Source organism: Orycteropus afer, unplaced genomic scaffold (genome assembly GCF_000298275.1).
Source record: "Orycteropus afer afer isolate SDZICR_OR568_19922 unplaced genomic scaffold, OryAfe1.0 scaffold00002, whole genome shotgun sequence".
In the NCBI taxonomy this organism is placed as follows: domain Eukaryota; kingdom Metazoa; phylum Chordata; class Mammalia; order Tubulidentata; family Orycteropodidae; genus Orycteropus; species Orycteropus afer.
Genome location: NW_006921589.1, coordinates 10,360,172 through 10,367,247, shown reverse-complemented (window position 1 = coordinate 10,367,247; position 7,076 = coordinate 10,360,172).

The window sequence follows — 7,076 nt, the reverse complement described above, 5'->3', positions numbered from 1 at the left end:
GCCCCTAGCTGCCCTTCAGGTCTGGAATTGAATCCACACCTGTGGCTTCCAGTCAAACAAAAGACAGGCATATGAGTTGAACATTTACCTGAGGTAGATACACTCCTGGGAGAGAATAATTGTGGGAGAAAGAAGGGCTGTTTATGCACAGGGAGACAGCTCAGGGGGCAGGAGTGCATGGAGGGGTGGACACAGGGAAGAGGTAACTATGGGGAGAAAGTGGGAGGGGAGCTATTGCATTGGGATAAATTGTAGTCAATGTCATGAGACAAAATGTATGTGAAGTGCTGTATGGAAAGTAAATTTGCTCTGTAAATTTTCACCCAAATCACAATTGAAAAAAAAAAAAAAAAGTCACCCACTTGTGGTATTTGTGTTACAGAAGCACTAGGAAATGAAGGTACGCCCTGATAGACAGTTTGTGGTTTTTGTGCACTGCTTTGTGGAAGGGGTATGCACTAATGCCAGGGTGTAGATCATAGTCTATTGTCAGTAATCCTTGGAGAGGAGTGGAATATGTTGTTGGGTGGGTTACTTTGGCAGCTCATTTTCTGAAAGCAGTGTTTCCATTTCTTCCTAGGTGTCACCAGCCACCAGGAACACTATCCTTTCCACTTCAAAATCTTGTCCATTGTTACCATCTGGAGGCAATCATCTTGGTGGAGTTTTTGACTCTTGGAGGCAAGAAGCAGGTGTGAAGTGGTTGACACACTTGGTAGCATCTGCTGTGGCACTGTAAGTAATCACTGCCCCATTGGTTGCTCCTGAGCCCTCTCTTGCTCCCTTTGGGCATGGGATACTTACTCTTGGTGCTGTTTCCAAATCCTGTGGCAATTGACTCCTAGTTCTTTCTATCTATCTATCTATCTATATTTTAATTGTTTTGTTTACTTATTTATGATTCCTGAAGCACAACACTGTCAGTGATAGGATAATATCCATACACCTACAAGGAAGACCAGTTAATACTACTATTATTCAAATCTATGCACCAACCACCAAAGCCAAAGATGAGGAAATTGAAGATTTTTACCAACATCTGCAGTCTGAAATTAACCAAACATGAAGTCAAGATGTATTGATTATCACCGGTGACTGGAATGCAAAGTTGGAAACAAAGAAGAGTTACTGGTAGTTGGAAAATATGGCCTTGGTGATAGAAATAATGCTGGAGATTGTATAATAGAATTTTGCAAGACTAGAAACTTATTCATTGCAAATATCTTTTTTCAAGAATATAAGTGATGGCTGTACATGTGGACTTCACCAGAAGGAATACATGGGAATCAGCTTGACTACATCTGTGGCAAGAGGCAATGGAGAAGTTCAATATCTTTGGCCAAAACAAACCCAGGAGCCGATTGTGGAACAAACCGTCAACTGCTCATATGCATGTTCAAGTTGAAATTGAAGACAATTAAAACAAATCCACGAGAGCCAAAATATGACCTTGATAATATCACTCCTGAATTTGTTGTTGTTGTTATGTGCCGTCGAGTCAGACCTGACTCATAGCGACCCCTCCTTGGGTTTCTGAGGCAGTTTCAGTATGGAAGTAGATTGTCCCATCTTCCTTCTGAGGAGTGGCTGGTTAGCAGTCAGGTGCCTTAGCCACTATGCTATCAGAGCTCCCTCCTGAATTTAGAGACATGTAAAGAATAGATTTGATGCACTGAACACCAATGACCGAAAACCAGAGGAATTGTGGGATGACATCAAGAACATCATCCATTAAGAAAGGAAGAGGGGAAGAAAAGACTAAAATGGATGTCAGAAGAGACTCTGAAACTTGCCTTGAGCAGAGAGTAGCTAAAGCAAATAAAAGAAATGACAAGATAAAAGAACTGAACAGAAGATTTCAAAGAGCAGCTCAAGCAGACAAAGCCAATTACTATAATGAAATGTGCAAAGTCCTGCAGTTAGAAAACCAAAAGGGAAGAACATGCTCAGCATTTCTTAAGCTGAAAGAAGCGAGGAAAGAATTAAAGCCTTGAGTTGCACTATTGAAAGATCTTATGAGCAAAACATTGAATGATGCAGGAAACACCAAAAAAAGGTGGAAGGAATATGCAGAGTCACTGTACCAAAAAGAACTGGTCAATGTTCATCTGTTTCAAGAGGTGGCATATGATCAAGAACCAGTGGTATTGAAGGAAGAAGTCAAAGCTGCCCTGAGGGAATTGGCAAAGAACAAGGCTTCAGGAACTTACAGAATACCTATTGAGATGTTTCAACAAACGGATGTCCTGCTGGAGGCACTCACTTGGCTATGCCAAGAGATTTGGAAGACAGTTACCAGGCCAAATGACTGGAAGAGTTCAATATTTGTACCCACTCCAAAGAAAGGTGATCCCACAGAGTGTGGAAATCATTGAACAATATCATTAATATCACATACAAGTAAAATCTTACTGAAGATAATTCAAAAACAGTTGTAGTAGTAAATTGACAGAGAACTTCCAGAGGTGCAAGCTGGATTCAGAAGAGGATGTGGACTGAGAGATATCATTGCTGATGTCAGATGGATCTTAGCTGAGAGCAAAAAATACCAGAAAAATGTTTACTTATGTTTTATTGACTATGCAAAAGCATTCGTTTGTGTGGATCATAATAAATTATAGATAACATTGAGAAGAATGGGAATTTCAGAACAGTTGATTGTACTCATGAGGAACCTGTATACAGATCAGGCAGCTCTCATTCGAACAGAACAAGGGGATACTGCATGGTTCAAAATCAAGAAGGGAGTGCGTCAAGGTTCTATCCTTTCACCATACTTATTCAACTTGCATGCTGAGCAAATAATCTGAGAAGCTGGACTATATGAAGAAGAATATGGAATCAGGATTGGAGGAAGAATCATTAACAACCTGCGATATGCAGATGATGCAACTTTGCTTGCTGAAAGTGAGGATGATTTGAAGCACTTACTGATGAAGATTAAAGACTACAGTCTGCAGTATGGATTACACCTCAATACAAAGAAAACACAAGCCCTCACACTAGTCCAATAAACAGCTTCATGATAAATGGAGAAAAGATTGAAGTTGTCAAGGACTTCATATTACTTGGTTCTACATTCAACACCAATGGAAGCAGCAGTCAAGACATCAGATGATTTATTGCATTGGGCAAATCTGCTGCAAAAGACCTGTTTCAAATGATGAGTAGCAAAGATATCTCCTTGAAGACTAAGGTGTGTCTAACCCAAGCTGTGGTATTTTCAATCATCTCATGTGGTAATGAGAGCTGGACAATGAGTATGGAAGACTGAAGAAGAACTGATGCTTTTGAGTTGTGGTGCTGGAGAAAAATCCTAAGAGTACCATGGTCTGTTAAAAGGACTAACAAATCTGTCCTGGAAGAAGTGCAGCCAGAATGCTCCTTGGAAGTGAGAATGGCCAGACTTTATCTCACCTACTTTGGTTATATTGTCAGAAGGGACCATTCCCTGGAGAAGGATGTCATACTTGGTAAACTGGAGGCTCAACAAAGAAGGGGAAGACCCTCAAAGAGTTGGATCGACACAGTGGCTACAACAATGGGCTCAGGTATAGCAAGGATTGTGAGGCTGGCACAGGACCGGGCAGTGTTTCATTCTGCTGTGCATACTGTTACTGTGAGTCAGAAATGATTTGATGGCACCTAACAACAACGACAGGCATATTTTGGGCTGTGCCTTTCTTCTGTGACCAGTTCCCACCTTCCATCCATCTTTCAGGGATTCTTTATGGTTTCTGGTCCACCAAGGTCTCCCTTTGCTATCCAGAGTGGTTATGAATTTGTTTATTTTTAGATTTTTTGTTATTTCTAAGCATCTGGGGACCGGAAGGAGAGGTTGTAGCATGTATTCAACTTGCAGTCTTGGACTGGAACCACGTGTCATGGTGCTATCTCTACTACAACATGCAGTTATTGCTACCATAATACCCACCCCCACATTCATATCCTAATCCTATGTTATGTTAGGTAAGTAGTAAGGAAGAATTAAGATAGAAAATAGAATTAAGGTTTCTTATCAGCTGACTTAAAATAGGGTGCTGACCCTGGATTAGCCAGGTAGGCCAATGTAATTGCTGTTAGTTGTGGAGCTGGCTCTGATTCACAGGGACCCAATGTCCTACAGAACAAACTGTTACCTGGTTATGTGCCATCTTAACAATTGTTGCTATCCTTGTGTCCGCTGCTGTGGTCACTGTGTGTTTTGAGGGTCTTCCAATCTAGGGGGCTCATCTTCAGCATTGTATCAGACCCCATTCTGTTGTGATTCATAGGGCTGTCATTGGCTGCTTTTTGGAAGTCGACAGCCAGGCCTTTCTTATTGGTCTTAGTCTGGAAGCTCCACTGAAACTCATCTGCCATAGGTGACCCTGCTGGTATTGAAGTATCAGTGGCATACCTTCGAGCATCATAGCAACGTACAAGCTATCATCATACATACAACAAACTGACAGGTGGGAGAAATGTAATCACAAAGGTCCTTACATGTGGAAAAGGAAGGCAGAAAAGTCAACATCAGAATGACACAATGTAAGAAAGACTTGATTGCACACTGTTGTTAAAGACGGAAGGGTGCCATGAGCCAAGGAACACGGTCAGCCTCAGGAAGCTAGGACAGGCCAGAAGACAGATTTTGCCCTGAGGCCTCCAGAAGGGAAGGCAGCCCTGCTTAAACTTGACTTCAGCCTAGTGAGACCCATTGCTGACTTCTGGCCTCCAGAACCCTCTGATAATACATTTGTGTTGTATTAAGCCACTAAATTTGGAGATTGGTTGCAGCACCAATAAGAGACTACAATGATGTTGCAATGTGATTGTGGGTGTCTGTCTCTCCCTCCTCACTATGGGTGTCTTGTCTCCTTTATTTGTCCAGAATCCAGCACAGGATCTGGCATATAGTCAGGGCTCAGGAAATATAGTGCCTAAGGGAGCTCTGGTAGCATAGTGGCTAAGACACTTGCCTGCTAACCAGACGACTGGCGGTTCAAACCCACCAGCCACTCCTCGGAAGGAAGGTTGGGCAATCCTACTTCCGTAGTGATACTGCCTCGGAAACCCAAGGAGGGGTTGCTATGAGTCAGGTATGACTCGACGGCACATAACAACAACAACAACAACAAGGCACTTGACTGCTAACCAGAAGGCTGGCGGTTCAAACCCACCAGCCACTCCTCAGAAGGAAGGTTGGGCAATCTACTTGCGTAGTGATGTTGTGTCGTTGTTGTTATGTGCCGTCCAGTTGGACCCGACTCATAGCGGGTTCTGAGGCTACCTCGAAAACCCAAGGGGGGTTTGCTATGAGTCGAGTCCGACCCGACGGCACATAACAACAAACAACAACAAGAGTAAGTATTTGTTGAATGACTGAAAAAATGAAAGACCACTCTGACTTTGAGGTTCTTTAGAGACCCTAGATTTCAGATTTCTCTACTAGCCCAGGAGACCCTCAACCCTGTGAGCTCAGGTTTCTCCTGTTCTTTTCCCTACTCCTCCATGTTTCCCACTGCAGGTCTCACCGCTACATTCACAGCTTCCTCCTTCCTGTCTCCAGCACTGTGTGCTGGGAGGATCAAGAAGGAAGACGTGTCACCTATTCATCTACATGACCTTGCTCACAGGACTTCTCTGGGCTATGCCTGAAATGGTGTTTTCTTCCTCTTTCACCTTCTGTCTCCTTCCCCTAATTTCCTGTCAGAGTCCTGATCTCTTCACACTAGCTTCAATGAGGAGCATGGTGTTCCTCTCTCCCCTTTTTCCTCTCTGTTCTCCTGGACTTTCTTATACCCCTTCTTGGCCTACTTCTCAGATGGTTTTTGTGCGATTCTAGGGTAGACAATGAAAGAAAAGCTACTCTCAGGTTACCTCAGGTTTACTATAAAGACGGTCAGTAAATCCCTCAGCTTACTTGTGCAGAACTGCAAAGTCCTCTCAGACTGGGTGACCGGAGCGGCACGCAGCAGATTCGCTGGGATACTGGTATCTTATAGCTGCCTTTTCAGTCAGCCATTCCCAAGCCCCAGCTTGGCTGCTTTCCCAGGGCACGTGGCTCCTGCCTCTCCTGCTTTCCCTCAGTGGGCCTCGCACTCTCAAAGAGCCAAGCTCACAGGTACTTTCTTAGTCATGGTCTAACACAGAGTGCAGATGCTAGACGTTCCTCCCATGCTGCTGCTGTGGCCCAGATGTTTGACTTCAGTGACTGGGTTGGTTCCTGGACCAATCTTTTATGGCCAGGCCTGGTAGCAGAGCCAAGACACACAATGTGTGGTAACTTCTGTGGGAAGAACTGCCTCTGACCATTCTAGAATTTGGTCTCAAAACTCAGTATTGACTCCATTAAGTCAAAGTCAATTTTATCATAGTTAAAAAAATTCCCATGTCATCCTAGTTGTTTCCTTATTGTGTCTTACTGCTTTATCAGTATGTGTCTGTTTCTTTGCCAGTTCCCTGTTGTTTTTGTTACTGTAGCTTCATAGATCATTTTGCTATCTGTTAGGGAGGTCTCCTATTAATGCTTCTTGTTCTTTTTATTCCTCAAAATCTCTCGGCTGAGCTCATGTTTAGTCTTCCAGACAAAGTCTAGAATCAACTTGTCAAGTCCCAAAAAGGTTCCATAGGGATTTTGCTTGAAAATGCATTAAGTTGACATTATTATGATATTGAATCTTCCCACTTAGGAACACGTATCTTTTCACTTATTTAGACCATTAAAAAAAAAGTCCTTAAAGTTTTATGGTTTTCTTGGATACTTCTCAAAATGTTTTATACATGTTATTGTTGTTGTTATGGGCCGTCAAGACCTGACTCATAGCGACCCCTCCTTGGGTTGCCGAGGCAGTATCACTACAGAAGTAGGTTGCCCAACCTTCCTTCGGAGAAGTGGCTGGTGGGTTTGAACCGCTAGCCTTCTGGTTAGCAGTCAAGTGCCTTAGGCACTTTGTTACCAGAGCTCCCACATGTCATGTATATATATATGTATGTGTGTGTTGTTGTTGTTGTTATGTGCCATCGAGTCAGTCCTGACTCATAGCAACCCCTCCTTGGGTTTCCGAGGCAGTATCACTACGGAAGTAGGATTG